This window comes from Hipposideros armiger, unplaced genomic scaffold (genome assembly GCF_001890085.2).
Source record: "Hipposideros armiger isolate ML-2016 unplaced genomic scaffold, ASM189008v1 scaffold_295, whole genome shotgun sequence".
Taxonomy (NCBI): Eukaryota; Metazoa; Chordata; class Mammalia; order Chiroptera; family Hipposideridae; genus Hipposideros; species Hipposideros armiger.
In genome coordinates this window covers 203,895-219,543 of record NW_017731645.1, presented here as the reverse complement: position 1 = coordinate 219,543, position 15,649 = coordinate 203,895, and positions in this window count along the sequence as shown.

The window sequence follows — 15,649 nt, the reverse complement described above, 5'->3', positions numbered from 1 at the left end:
TTGAAAACCGTCTGGCCGTAAACCAAGATGGGATCCATTATAAAAATCGGTCTTCCAACAGTCCTCATACCTGACTTTTAAAAAGCCTGCTTTGGGGGAATAAATAAGTCTACAACTTGGAAAGATAACCACGTAACAACCACAACAAGCAAGTACTAATTGTGTCTTAACCACTGCGTCGTTAATGTCTCTCCACTTTATCCGCTAACACCTAAATCCTAAAGGAAGCAAAGATGCCTCCTACCTGTGTTGGGGTCTCCAACGGGAACCAGCACAAGATAATAATGGAAGGTTCCTTCCGTTTTTTGTGTGTGACACCAACACCAAGTGCCCTCTCTGCCCCTAAACTTGGTGTTCACTCCCATAAGCAAATGCCCACTGCCCCTCCTAGAGTGACTTGAACCTTCCGCACCTCCTTTCAGCCCGTTTAGGGCATCCATGCGTCTTCTACAGGAGACACAGGTGTGGGAGGCGGCTACATAAGACCAGAGCTACACAGGTTTTAGTGTTTCCAGTGGAGCCATTCGATGCCTCCTGGCAGCTCAGCTCCGTGAGCCCTCCTGCCCTCCTTGCTGTGGGAACCCTGAGAAGGAAAGGAAAGAGAGCACAGCTTTCTTGTTCCTGAGGTGGGCAGGGGTGGCGGGGCTTCTAGGGGCGGGGGGGGGGCGCATCATTTCCTTTCAGCAAGCTGAGGGATTTAGCAGGTCACCAGGTGATTTGTTCTCTTGTGTGATCTGTACCCAACGCCATTTAAAATCCACCAGGACACACTTCCCAGATGCGTTTCTCACCTCCGTCCCTCTCCCTGAGCCCCGGGACCACCCTGGGAAGCCCTGCCACACCGCAGAGGCAGCCTCCCTCTCTGGGCACCAGCTTCCTGGATTGTTTTGAATCTGCACCTCCTATGTGCGGGCTGCTGAACTGGAGAGAGATGTCCTGTGTGTCCCACTCCTGTCCCACCCCTGTCCTGGTGGGGCTGGAGAGAGAGAAAGGCAGGGCCCAGCGGGAAGGGACAAGGGGTATTACCCTTTTAATTTTAGTTAATGCTCCCTCTTAAAGACAGCAAGGAGGGTAGGCAGTGATCTTACTACCAGCTTTCCACCTCGGTCCCATCCCCTTAGGTAGAAGACCTCCTGTATTTTAACAAGCGACTTCCCCAAACTGTTTGAAACACTGCTGAACGGAGCTGCATTTGATGCGGGCATGTCGACCTCCCGCGTGGGTGTGTGGTGTGTGCAGGGGACGCATCTGCTCGACCCATTTGCCATCGGGTACCAGGGACAACTGGCCAAGGGATCGCAGAGAGGCAATTAGGACTGAAAGGGTGCCTGCAGCCTGCACTTTCCCACCTTCCCTAAGTGACCTTTACGCCAGTGGTGGCGAGGAAGTAAACAGTATTGATTAGGTTTTTCCGTCGGTTCCATGGAGCCGCGCTCGGTTTTGCAAAATAAACCATTAGTGGACGCTCCTGCCCGAGCACGCTGGCGGCCTCTCCCTGTTCACGTGTCCCCGAGTAATGAATTCGTCCATTTAGAAACATTACAAGGAATATTGGAGATTGACGGCCAGAGGAAGTGACACTTGACCCTTGCATCCTGCGCCCCGGAGGGGACATTCACCCGATTTCAAAATAGCAGTCCCCGAGCAGCGCCGCGAGGCGGTGGCCGGCCGCCGCGCTCCCCAGCCTCTCCTGGCTCCCTTTCCTCCCTGGGTCCCCTTCTCCACCCCTCCCGCTTTGCACGCCGCGCGCGTTTCCTGCTCGACACGTTCTCGCAGCCGCTTTTCAATCAAACTCAGTCGGATGGCACAGAGCAGGCGCCAGGGACAAGAAACACGGCGCGGGCGACAACGCGCGAACAAGCCGAGCCGCACGGTCCAGCGCCCCCACCCGCATGCGCTCGGCTCGCGGAGACCCCTACGGCTCATGCCGGTCACCGAAGGAGCTGGGGCCCCCGGGGTTTCCCCGGGATGCGGGGTCGCCCCGCGCCCGCGCCCCTCGCTCCAGTCTGGGCTTCGGAACAAACCCGCTGGCCGCTTCCTCTTGGAGAGCCGGGGTCTGGGAAGGAGGGGTCCGGGGGGCGGGGAAGAAGGGACTTCGCCTAAGTGCCACGCTCCCCAGTTCGCTCAGGTGGGGACCGAAAGGCAGAGAGGGCGGAGAGAAAGGAAAAGAGGAGACGAAAGGGGAGAAGAGCCTGCGCGCGCGTCCCGGCCTCCGCGCCCCAGACCCTCGCATCCCAGACGGGGCCCGGGAGGCTCAGAGACCGAGGGGTGCAGATTTGGGGCTGGGGGGGGGAGATTCAAAGCATAATCTGGGTGCCAAACTGGGCTTCTTAACTTTGAAGTCGGCGCGGGCGAGTGTGGCTGGGGTTCTCGGAGGGAGCCCCGGACTCAGGTCGGTTCGCTCTGGTCTCCCCCAGGCAGCGCGACCCGCCAAGGCTCCTCGGCCTGTAAGTCCGGCTGCGCCTTTTGTTCTGGCCGGTGGCCGTAACGTAACATCCAATGCCTATTAGAATTACTGCTGCTGCAACACGAGTTTCTCCTTGTTTTGCCACCAAGTAACAGGATTAGTCAACAAGAGCGAGATTTCAAATTAACCATAAAAAATTACAAATTGCAATTCATTTAGCTGCCCATTTGCTGCATTAAAAAACATAAATAAATGAGTTTGTGTGTTCGGAAGGTTGAAACACCCGCGAGGGAGCATAAGCAGTGGAACCCAGGCCTGGGGACCGGGGAGCCAGGGGTCCTGCGCCACGAGCGCGTGCAGCCTCGGAGGGACCAGACAGAGGCCCTTTGGGCTGGAGAGGCCATTCGGGGACTCCGGACGGGAGTCCGAGCAATTTTAGCACAAGTTCTTCCCTAGGAAGGGGCTGGCTGGGGCGCAGACGGGTGGGCCAGGGAACAGGGCTGGACCCGAGCCGAGTTCTTCAGGAGGAAGGTCGGGGGAAACCAGCAAACATGATTTAAAAATTTGAGTGGGGGCGATTCTGAACATCATCTAAAATTCCGAGTGTGGTGCCTAGAGGGTAAGGAGTGAGATGCTGGCGGATTTTGTGCTGCCCCCAGAAGTGGACATGGCCTAGTCACATTATTCATTCCCGTCTGTTTGCATGCTCATCCCGGGCTCCGCCGGGAGGAAGTGCGGAGTCTGGGTGGCCTTTAAAACTCGGTCTCAGCTTTCGCTGTGATGGAGGTTTTTCCGAATTACAAATGTCCAGAATCATAAAAGGTTTGACCCAGCGGGACGCCTGGTTTGTTGGGGGCACGATTGGGTCGGGGAGGGTGAGCCTAGAGGGGTTCCCGCTTTGCTGGGGAAGGCAGCCTGCGCATGGCTCTCCGTCTTACCCCCTGGAAACATCACTCCGGGGTAAACACGGACCTTGCTTCGCTCCCACCAGTTTGCTTTTGTGTTTAGTTTGGGAGGTTTCGTTCCTAAACTAGATGGTCTTTGGTCCCTTTCCTCTGCGCAGCGGGGCCCAGGCCTCCCTAGCGGAGGTAGCGTTGCCCCACCGCCTGTGGTCGGCAGGGGGCGCCCTCGCCGCGCCGGCCTCCAGCCTCTCCGGCCCCGCGGGCTACAGAGAGTGGGGGACCTTGAGCTGCTCTTCCCGGGGAGAAGGGACCCTACGCCCATGGGACTCCCACCCGACCGCGAGGGCACCTGCCCCACGGGGCACTTCCCCCCAAGTGAGCACCTGCACCGCTGAGGAGCGCGGAGGACCGGCCAGGGAGCCGCAGAAGGGTCAGGGGCGTCCGTGCGGCCCGGCTCCAGTGCCCATGCGGTCCCAGGATCGGGAGCGACAGCGCTGTGTCCCCCTGGTCACCCCCAACACGCGCACCCTAGTGCTTTTCCGGCGCCCTCCCCTACCCACGCGGCCACTGCTGCCTTACGTAAACCCTAGGCCAAGTGCAGAGGCGGACGAGCCTTCTTTCTAGAATATTCTCGAATACATCCATAACAAGTCGTCTGATTCCGCGGAGCCCAGGCACCCGCGGGTAACCCCGGAGTAAGGGAGGCCGGGAAGGGGGGCGAAAGGCCGGGCGGACCTCGTGGGTGCCCGGGAGACCGTTCGTGGCGGTGGCACCACTGTCCCGTTCAGTCTGACCTTTGTCGCCCTCCCTAAGCTGCTCAAGGGTTGGGTGGGGCCTACAGAGAGGGGCTTCCAGCTCGGGGAGGCCAGGACGCAGGCGCGCCGACTTTCCCAGGAGCTCGGTGGAGACGTGGGGCGGGTGGCAGCGCAGCGGTGAGACCTTGGAGCCCTGATGGCTCCCAGGAAAAGGTGGGCCAGGCGCACAGGGTGCATGCGCCCCCAGGACCCGGCAGAGTGAGCAGCCACGGGTCTCCAGCTGTCCCCCCACTGCCGACCTCCAGGCCCCAGGGGTGAGGGGCGCACCCAGCTGAACCCCGCGCCGCGCGCTCGCCCTGTTAAAGGAAGGGTGGCGGCGGATCGGTCCACGACACCGTTTTCTGATTTCCTGGCTCGCGTCCCCGTCCTGTCTCCTGAGTCAGAAGACACAAAGGAGAGTTTGTTCTTTAACGCTCCGCCAACAACCGCGGGCGTCAGGCTACGTTGCATTTTCTCCCCTTCGCCTGGCTCGCTGTGAGCCAGGTCCCGGGTGCGGGGAGCTGGGCGACGCCTTTGTTAGGCTGACAAAGGCCGGAAAGCTGCCCGGCCAGGGTCCTTGCAGCTTGGATGGAGTCCCCCCCCCAAACCCCACCCCATCCCTCTGCAGGACTCGGGACGGCTGGGCTGAACCCTCGCGGGTGGGTTAGGGGCACCTCCTCGGATCCTGACCGTGTTCTTTTGGGGCCCAAGCTGTTCCCTTGAACCTGCCAGAATCCTAGCAAAAATGCCTCAGCCGTGCAAAACAGGGCCTTCAGTGGGGATGGGGCGGGGGTCTGGGGATAATTCCTGTGCTCACAGGAGGAGTATGCTTCCCAGCCACCAGGCGGAGGGTGGACAGTGGCAGGGGACGGTAGCACCTCCACCCCGTTTGTAACAATGACCAGCGTTCATTCAGCACTGCGCGGGGATTGCTGCATTTAACCCCTCCAGCCAGTCCGTGACCTAGGTACCTGTGTTTATCGCCACTGTGTCCAGGAGGAAGCTAAGGCACAAAGAGGTGAAATGACGTTTGCAAGGAAATTGACCAAGACCTGCTTTTAGAACGGCTGCGCTCCGCAGCCCGCTTTGGTGAGCTCACCCTGCAGACCCCCCCACACGGGCCTGCTCTGCGCTCAGGTTCCTGGCCTGTAAGATGGAGGGGACCCGCCGGCCCTGTAAAGACTACAAAAGGATGAGAGCATACTCTGAAAAGTAAAAACGTATCTGTTCTGCTGCCTGCCTCGCCGGGCGGTGGGAGGGGCCGAGTGCGGTTGGGCTCCGCCCCGCAGCCGTTGCTGGGGCCCCGCCCCTTGGAGCCGTGGGGCCGCCGCCAGACAGCGCTTTACACTTTGATGAATTTTAAACTGTTGAAGTGATCAAAGAATGTCTGTCTGTGGGAGCTCCACAATTAGTCACCGAGCCAGGGAGCTGAGATGACGGCAGGGATGGCGATGGAGTCCTACGGGAGAGATGATGCTGCCATCGCAGGGGCTTCTGGGTATCCGCAGTCATCCAACGTGATGAAGCACCTGTTAGGTGCACTGGGGGGTGCGCACAGGTATTGGCACAGCAGCCTGCCCTCCAAAGCTTGCCCCAATGTCTGTTCTTTACTCAGAGGAAGTGCCCTCAAGCACAGCCTCTTAGTCACAGCTGAAGCCTGTCTAGAACCTTCCACACTATGCAAGAAAAAGAAAAGAAAATCCCTGCTCGGTCTCATTACCCCTGTTGACTGTCCTCTTCATCACTTGTGGCACGTGGGGAGAGCTCAGTGTACCTGTGCGGGGGGGGGGATTGCCGTGTTTCCCATCTGAGGGAGTAAATGACAAGTGATGGGGACAGTCGCTATGCGGGCCACATGTGGATGTACGTGCACTGGACAATCAGTCTCCGGAACATTCTGGGGAAGACTGACCCTTTCCATACCTTCTGGGGTCTGAGCACAGCACTCTGTGGTGCAGCCTCTCTGGTTCCCAGTGCGGATTTACCGCCACCCTCCCCCACCTGCTCAGCCTGTGTCCTGACCCCTGGGGACCCCACCCACTGACCGACAGAGGTGGTCTCTGGCCCCGCCTCCTGCCACTGTGAGCAGGTGGTGCATCCCATCACGTAGGGATGTGCAAAGCCTCACAAGGGCAGGTGCGGCAGAAGTAGAGGCAGTGTCGTCCCAGGTCCTTGCTTCGGACCAGAAGCTACCTGTCCACCCATCTCTGCCTTACGGGTCGGGGAATGAGATCCTGGAAAAGCTGAATGACCAGCTACTAGGATGGCCAACCCAGGGCCTGGGAGAGGGGAGCCTTGTCAGCGGACGATAATAGTAACTCGTGCTCGGAGGGTGTTCCTTGTGCATCAGGCACGATTCTCGCCGCTTTGTCAGTGCAGCCCACACCCAGCCGGAAGATAGGGTCTATTCCATTCTCCCCATTTTACAGATGAGAACATCGAGGCACCATGAGGTCTGGTGACTTGCCCGCGGTCACACCACCTGGTAAGTGGTGGAGCCTTGCCCCATGCCACCTGTCACAAAGGGATGCTTGTTCCGAGGAGCAGTCCAGCCCTTCGATGTGGAAAGGGATAAGAGAAGGGGACAAAGGAAGGTCCAGGCTGGCTGTTGGGATGCTGCCTTAATCCTCACAGCCTCCTGGTCCCGTCCCTGAGGGTGGACTTGATGAAGGACAGGTCGGATCTTCCCGGATGAAAGGGAGCAGCTGGCCCTGCATGCCTTTTCCCAGCCATCCCTGCCGGGAGACATTCCAGATGCTGACCCTGGCTCCAGTGCCCCTATCCTGAGCTTTGATCTAATGAATCCTAATCCCTGCCGGCGACCTGGCCTCTGTCCATCTGTTTCTGTCCACCTTCCGGGCAGCCCTGCCAGCCTCTTTGGGATTCTTTAGCCTAAACACCTGTTCCCAACAGTGAGGTTTGTTCCCGAGGCCTCCCCGCTTCCCAAAGAGTGGCACAGACACAGCTGGAGTGAGGCTGTCATGGCCCCCTAAGTCGATGTCCCCTCAACCCATCAAGAGAAAGTCAGGCACATTTAATAACCTGCAACGAAAAGTCAAGAGGTGTGTTTAATAACACATTAGGTAATATCCTCTGAAGTGGGTGAAATGACATTAAAAGTTGAGATGCTTTCTTATGAGACATCTAGAAAATGTAGCTCCCTAAAAAAGCGTTTTGCTATCGTTCATTCCAAGACTTTGCAACCCAAACGACAACCCGCAGGGACCGGAGCCCTCTGAACGGCGGCCTTGAACCTGGCGTTGGCACCCAGCATGTCTGGTTTGGAGGCCAGCCCTTTGCTCCTTAGCTGTGTGGCCTTGCTTAAGTCTCCAACCCTCTCTGAGCTTTATTCTCCTGCCTTCAGGTGGGGCGTGAGAGTAATCAGAAGCTTGCTATGACATAAACAAAGTGCTCAGGACTCCATGCAGGTTGATACCGCTTTCCTCTTTAGACTCCAGGAGGACCCAGGGCTCACACTGCCCCTGTGCCAACACATCTGGATGCCAGGGTACAGGTGGGGGGAGAGGAGAAAAAGAAGAACGTGGCTGGGGACACACACTGTGCTGCTGGCCCCTCACTTAGCTCTTTCTTGGGTTGACACTCGGGCCATGGTAGCCATTCCTGTGCCTCACCTGGACAGTGACAGGTGTTGTGTAATGTTTCACCTGCCTCGTGAGCCTTGCTTCATCTCCCTCGGGGTCTGTCCTCTGCCCCGGGAGCCCGTGAGGTCAGGGCGCCATCTTTGAATCCCTGCTAAGAGTGACATCTCATCCGTGTTTTTATGTTGTCTGCACTGAGCAAAGGATCCACACCTTCCCTGCGTGGCCAAGCTCTGGGGACACCCACCTGAATCTGCCTGGCTTGAAAATTGCACCCCAGTTGCCTAGAGAACAAAATGCGCTGACGGGTTCAGGTTTCAGAGCTTCAGAGGCTGCAGGGATGGGAGCAGCCTTGGGGAGGTGACAGGAAATGACCTGCTTCAAATGAGCTTCCAGCTCTCCACACAGATGGGTGGGTTCTTCGCCCCCCCCCCCTTTGCTCCCTGTGCCAGCTCATATCCTCTAAAAGAAACGAAAACCCCTGGGCGTCTCCTGGCCTTCCTGCTTCTGGGGTCACCTTCGCCCAGCCTCCAACGACCTTTCCTGGGAAGAAAAACACAAAAACGAAAAACAAAACACCTCTTGACACTGACTTCAGCGAGAGTTGCAAAATTAAAGTTTAAATTAAAAGGGCCAGACTCTTGCTGTGAAGGGAAAGGCGCCTGCAGGGATGGGGTCTGGGGAGGGTGGGGCCTTTAAAGTTTGGGAGCAGAGTGCCCCTTGCAGGTGGCAAATGGGTTTTCAGTCCGAGGAAATCAAGCTCCTCAGAGGGTGCCTGATATGAAAATTAGATGGGGGACAGAGTCTGAAGTCTGGTGTGTTTTGTGGTGTGTGAACCGGTTTCCTAGTTAGCGATATCCGGCACAGTCTGTTAAACGTGGGTGCCCTCTTCCCCGCGGTCCCTCTCCTGGGGGAGTGGTCCCACCGCAGAAGTCCAGGTGAATGGCTTTTCTTCTGGGACTGGTAACTCCACCCTCCAACATACCACCAAAACGTTTAGATGGGAGCGTGGTCTGCAAGTGCAGAGTGTTTCTTGAGGTCCCCGAAGCTGCCCCAGTGAACGTGGGGAACTCATGATGCTGATGTGAGCTGGAGGGGAGGGGCGAAGCCAGGCCAGGGGCTCAGGAGGCCCTCCTCCTGGTGCCGTGTCACTGTGGTCTCTGTGCGTCCGTGTGTCCCACCTGTCTGCCCCATGAAGGGTAAGAGCAAGGCCGGCCGTGCGGGGCAGGGTGTGGGGCTGCTGGAAGCTCCCTCTGTCTCCGCCGCCCCTGGCCCTCAGCCCCCACCTAAGGAGAGACATCTGCTTGGCACCCACCTGGCCTGGCTCGGTGTTCCAAGAGCACCCGTGTCGGAGTACGAGATGAGAGCCATGCTTGGAAGGAAGATGTTTCTTATACCCACAGGCCCAGAACGGGGTCAGCACCTGCCTCTCAGGGCCACCAGGAAGCTGCATGGGGTCGTCAGGGCAGTCAGGAAGCAGAGGGGCCCAGGTGAGGGGCTCCCCAGGGTGAGCAGCCTCGGACTGGCTCTCTTGAATAATTCAGGGGCTCTAAGCCATAGGGGTGGCCTCATGTTGATGCGTCTCTGGTCCTGGGGTGATTTGGCCCAATAGAGGAGATCTGGCTCTGGAGAGGTTGGTTTGCAGGTCGGGGGTCCGTGGTCGCTGTCTCTGAGACATGGCTACTCTGGGGGTGGGGGCGGGGTGTGCAGTCTGTCCCCAGCCAGAAAGGTTTCAAGATGTCAGACATCACAATATACAGCACACACACGGCACACAGTTCTTAAACGTCTGTTGCCACCCTTGTGAGGACCTGTACGTGGGCAGGGCTGCAGAGTCACGACACAGATCACTACCGGCGTCTGTGTCACCCAGCGTGGGTGTCACCCTGTGTCGCAGGCTGTGCCTGTGGACTTGTAGAGCTCTGCCTCCCCTGGGGGAGGGGCACCAAGGCCAAGAGAGCTGGCTCTGAGGGGACCCAAGGTCAGGGAGAGACAATGAAAGAAAGAGGCCAGGAATGTGACATGTGCTGGTGGCTCTGGCTGTGTTTGTAAAGCTGTGCTTGCAGATCAGTGTCACCGCTTCGGGAGCGCTCTGTGCCCATGGCTCAGACACCATGGGGGTCCTTGTGCGTCTCCCTGGTGCCCAAGGACATGACACTGCTACCCGTCTGCCGCTGCCCGCTGCTCAGCCCCCCTCCCAGCGTTCTGTCGGCAGTTGCCTGGAGCAGGGGAGAGCTGGGCCCGTGACCTTGAAAGGGGGAACACAGCTTTGCAATGTGCCAGGCTCCCTTCCGGGGGGCAGGAAGGGTCTGGCTGCACATCTGTCTTGAAATACGGGAATGAAAGGTGTTGCTGCCCAGGCAGTGACAGCACAGTTGGGAGGAGAGGACAGTGTACGCCGTGTCGCCCAGCCCTGGTCCTCCCACGTCCAGACTGCTGTGGGCTCAGGAGGATCAGGAGGCCAAGGGCCGGGGGAGGAGAAGGGAGGTGAGAGGGTGTAGAGGAGCAGAGAGGGGTGCAGGATGCCCCAGGCCGCCCCAGCCCCCCCTTCCCATCTGGTTCCTTCTTCCCAACTTGCCCTCCCTCCATCCTTTCTTCTTCCCTTCAGAAGACAGTAGCTGTGGCCGAGGTAAGTGTGGCACTTCTTTGTCTTTTGTGTATCTCGGGGTTTGCAGCATCTTTGTAGAAATGATTGACACTGTCACTCAGAGCCAACATACCCTTAGGTCTCCCTGTGCCTAATTACCCGGAAGTGAGGCACGTCTTAGGAGGACCAGGGAAACTTTCCGCCGGGTCTGAACCTTGGTGTCAGTGTTGTCCAAACGCTGTTCCTCGGGGCCCCAGTGTTTCTAGCTGTGGATATCGTATGTCCGCAGAAGGGGAGGGCAGTTTCCGTGAAAAAACAATCGGGGCCCCCACCATCTGTGGCTCCCCCTGGAGGTTATGAAGCCCATGCAAGCCCACTGAAGGCTCTGAGAAGTCCTGACGTGGTTTTATGTAACCAGGCATTTTCCCTGGAATATTATTCCCAGGTCGCATCTCTGATACCTCAGCAGCTCGTGTCCTGAAAGCCTGTGGGAGAAGAATCCTGTCTTCCAACATTGAGGGGAAGTGGTCTGGGAGCAAATCAACAGTGCACAGTTTTGTGGCCTAACAGCCAAGCAGTTTCCCGGGGAACATGCTGAAGTAGGGACAGTTTGTCTTCAATGTCTGGGGTCTTTCCTTTCTGTCCACGTCTTCCCTGTCAGTGTTCCTTCTCCTCGACCTGCTCAGATACCTGGTACTCTGATTCTGCCCATCCTTCCTCACCTTGAAATGAGCCTTCATGACTAGAACTGGAAGCTTGTTTATACTAAAGTGTACGTGACTAGCCAGCGGAGAGCACTTACGTTTGGTGTAGGCAGGTAGCTTTGTGCACAGAACCCACACGCCCTGGGATGTTTGTCTTTCAGCAAGGGACCAGCCCCCCATCTGCCTGAAGTCAAAGCTGTGCTCTCTAATTACAGCACTTCAAAGCCTCGAAAGTGGTTACAGGTGTTATCGTTATGGAAGCATTCATTTATTCAACAAGGATTATTAAGCACCTGCTATGAGTTGACCAGGTCCTGTTGTAGGTGAAGAACATACACTGAGGAGCAAGACAGGCCCCTGGAGTGAGGTCCCAGTGGGGGAGAGAGTAACACCAAGATACACCAGTGAAACACATTTAATCTCAACAAAGGAGCTTTCGGCGAAGTAAGAAATACACATCAAGAAAACAGGGGGTGCTAGAGTGTGAAGAAAACCAGGGAGAGAGAAAATCGGGGAAGCTTAGATCAGGGGCAGGCCGCTGCTTTCTGCAAAGGGCCAGACAGTACGTGCGGTGGCTGTGGCTGTGTGGCCACTGCCTGCATACACCTCTTTGCTTTTCCACCACCGTTTAGAGATGAAAGAACCACAGCTGCCCTCCCCGGGGTCCTCTTTGGCCCAGGTCCCTGGTTCGATGGTGGAGATTTTGCCCACTGGAGGGCACTGGTTTTAGAGAAAGTTCCTGTTTTCCTTCCAAATGAAATAATTACAATAACACATTAAAAAGTGTTGGTGAAAGTCTATGGGATGGAAGAGGGGGGCTCCTGATGGCAGTTTTGAGGGTGAGTGTTCTGTGTCCACCAGGCCAGCCTCTGGTGCCCACGTGTTTGGTCCGACAGCAGTCTGGGTGTTGTTGAGAAGGAGTTCAATAGACGCGATTAATATTTAATCAGGAGACTTTGATGAAAGCAGATTGCCCTTCGTAATGTGGGCGGGCCTTGTCCAATCAGTTGAAGTTAAGAGCAAAGATGTTTGCAAGGGGCGGGCAATGGTATAGGAAGAGCCCTGTCAGGAGAGGCGGGCAGATGGGTGTGCCAGTGTCCCCAGAGTCCCTTCCCAGTGCTCGTGTTTGCTCTTGTGTCCCTGTGGCTGCACGTGGTAGATAAGGGGGATCCGAGGTCCTGCCTTCTCAGTAGGAGGGAGGAAGCTGGGGGCTTCCCTGAGTACCTTGATTCTTGCGTTTCGGTGCTTCCCTCAGGGTCCCGGGAGGCAGCAGGGGTGAGAAAGGGAGCATATGAGAGCACAAAGCAAGAGTACATGCATGTATGTGTGTGTGTGTGTATGCATGTGTGTGTGTGTGTGTGGTGTGTATGTGTGTGTGGTGTGTATGTGTGTGGTATGTGTGTGTGTGGTGTGTGTGTGTTTGTGTGTTTTTCCCATGCCAAAAGGGAGTGTTTAATTCAGCAAGAGAACCACTCCACTTAGTGGGGATTCACCAAGTCACGCCTCTCTGATCTGTGTGGCCTCGCTGGTGGGTCAGGCAGTATCAGTTTCTGTACATGCAGCCGGGGTTGGTGACGGGGATGGGTGGCCCTGGGCCGTGAGGGACGGGAGTCATTGGCCACAGGCAGGATACTTGTGATGGGTTCTCCTTACACTTCAGCCACACTGAGCCCCTCATGGAAATATTGTACGGAGGGAATGGATTTTAAAGATTTATGCTTCCCCGTGTTCTTCTCTTTATCACGTGGTTCCTTAAAACTGTCGTCCTCTAAAGGCAATCGTAAATATTTAACAGGATCATTCTTGATTAAAATCTAATAAAAGGTGGGGGTGCCTCCCACATAAAAAACATGCCATATGACCCACGGTGGGGGAATTCCAGGGGGAGCACCAAATGTCCCCGTGTGGGGGCTCCTCCGTTCTTCTTCTCCAAGTGTCTACCCTCACTTCCATCCCACGAGTCCAGGCCACCTGTGCCATGTCCCTTCACTTGGGAGGTCTATACCCAACTCCAAGGATGGGGATCCTGTTTCCTGGGGCCAGTGTTCACCCTGTCTCCCCTGTGAGCAGCCGCTCATAGGTAAGATCACATTTACCTAATGGTTTGGTTCAGATGAGGGGTGCAGCCGGTTGTCCGCCATGTTCCACTGTGTCCGGCCTCTGAGCAGGCACAGTGCCTGGCCAGCCAAGCAGGACCATGGCGGGGGTGTCCCCATAGGGGGGGTGTCCCCGGGGGCAAGCTGCCAGCTCCTGGTCATTTCCAAAGGTGAGGGCTCAGGTGTACAGCTGACACCTTCTGAGAATCTCTGGGCAAGACTGTACCTGCTTTGGAGAAAGTCGTTTTTCTAGCAGCGTCTTTTAGAGACAGCATGTACATCTGAGTCTAACCAAAGCACTGTTTAGGTAATATTCCACGAGGTCTTGTCCAGTGGGTTAATTGCATTGATGTTTTGGTGGTGGAGTGTTTCTGCTATTTCATTGCTTTTAAATTGTTAAAAGCATTGAAATGACTGGTGCCCCAAACGGTTTAAACCAGTTCCCCCCAGGGCCCAGGGGAGCCCTTGCAAACTAGGAAATGGAATAGAGACAAATTAAATGATAACCTTGCACCTGCTCAGATCTGTGCTTTAGACTCGCTTAGTGGAAAAACAACAAATGGTTTTGCTTTGCTGCTGTGCTGTTGCCAGCTTCATCACAGTTGTCGGATTAAAAAGAAAAAGCCACCCCCCTCCTCAGCAGAGTGATGGCCTCTTCCCCCAGGGCTGCATTTGGGCCTGACTCCAGCTGCCTGTCCTCCTCGGATGGTGGACGCTCCCCTAAAGGGCTCCCTCTGTGGTTAGGGCGGTGACGCCGCGTGCGCACTGGGGGTCTGGCCTGCGCTGTCAGCTCACTCCACAGTGTCTATGTCCCTGCAGAGGGCACATATGTGAGTGTGCACGAAAGAGCTGAATCATTGATTCCAAAGGAGGAATCGGCCAAGAAATGGCAGTTACATCGCTTATCAACACAAGGAAGGTTCTAGAAGCAACAGCTAAAACAGTTGGAAATAGCTGCCTGGTGCAGAAATATCAGATGGCGGGGAGTAGGGGCTGGGGGGGGGGGTGTCATTGGTTGCTATTTTGTATCATAAGCCAGAGAAACAATGTTACTTTTAAAGCAATGATTATTTTGATAAAATAAGACAGAGATAATGTCCTTGGATCCTCTGACATTTTTAAAAAGGTGGATGTACCCACCGTGGCAGCATGGGTGTAGCTGGCGTGAGAGCCGTGTGTGAGTGCCGTTCGGCCCATCATTCATTGTGCTGGAACCGTCCATGGTGCTGTGGGGGACTGGCCACCAAATGCCAGCATCCTGTCCCCTGTCCCTGGCCCTTTGCTGGCTCAGCATCTTGACCTCTCTTTGGGGGAAGAGGTGAGGTCGTCCGCCACCCTGGTGGGGCTGCAAGGGGAGAGGTTCAGGGTGGGGAGACCCTGAGAACCTCTGCCGTCTTCTCAGCTTAGTGCTGGTCTCCATTCGGCCGCACTCCTGGGCCTGGCGGGGGGACCCCCACACAGCTGTGCCTCTGGCCAGAAACCCACTCTGGACCCCTTGGGGTCTATATCTGGAGCCATGGTGTCTCTGACACTGGCTATCTCTGTGGCAAAGGTCCCCTGGGGGGCATGGCTTGTGGAGGCCTCAGCAGCGTCAGTGGCCCCGGAGCCTGCGGGCAGTGGCCCCGGAGCCTGTGGACAGTGCCTGGGGACCTTCCTTCCTTTCCTTGGAAGGCTCTCCTGTTCCTAGCACCTTCTATGGTCCCACATGGCTAAGAGGGTTGGGCTCGGCCAGCTCTGTCACTCTCTCCAGACCACGGTTCTGTCCTTGGCTACAAAGGGCAAAGCTTGGAGTGACACAGAAGCAATGGGAGAGGAATGCCAATGTGTCTGGAGGGCCTGAGTGGGTGTCCTCACCTCCCTCGGCACCCGGGGCCCCTCCCCGTGGCCTGTGTGCAGGAAGAACTCCCTGCCCTTTTTCTGTTTCTCTCACTAATAGGATTTCCAGCGGTTTGCCCCCATGAATGGAAAAAAAGGGGTATTTTTCTTCCTGAATGCGCCTGCTACCAAAGTGACTCATTTAAAATTCACCTGGCAGAGGGGGCAGCATCTGTTAGCGTTTTTTTTTTACCTGGGCCCCGAGGGCACGGGCTCCTACCTTGCTGGTTCAGGTGATTGTGCAGAAGCGTCTCCTTTCCCTTTCCAGGTTTCGACAGCAGGCAGGAGCAGCTGGAGATTCATGGAGGCCGTTTCCCCACCAGGTCAAACAGGCGAATTTGGCAGCCAGAGGCACCTGCAGGCAGGGGCACACCTGGCACCCCTCCGCTCGCAGCTGAGCCTTGACGATGCCCACCGCGCAGATCCCTCCGCGCGGAGCCCTCCACTTAAACAGGAACCCGCTTTCCTCTTGCAGCACTGGGGGGGGGGGGGTCGGGGGTCTGAACGGTCTCTGGAGTCGCTGGAAACCCTGGGAAGGGAGAGGCATCTGATTATAACTGGGGTGTGAGCAGCTAGTTAAAAAAACCCCAACAGACTGTAAGGTGGATGGGGGCGGGGTCTGGGCGGGCGCACGCGGTGGCTATTTGCTCTGCATTGTTAATTTGACCTTCTGGTGGTTTGCGTT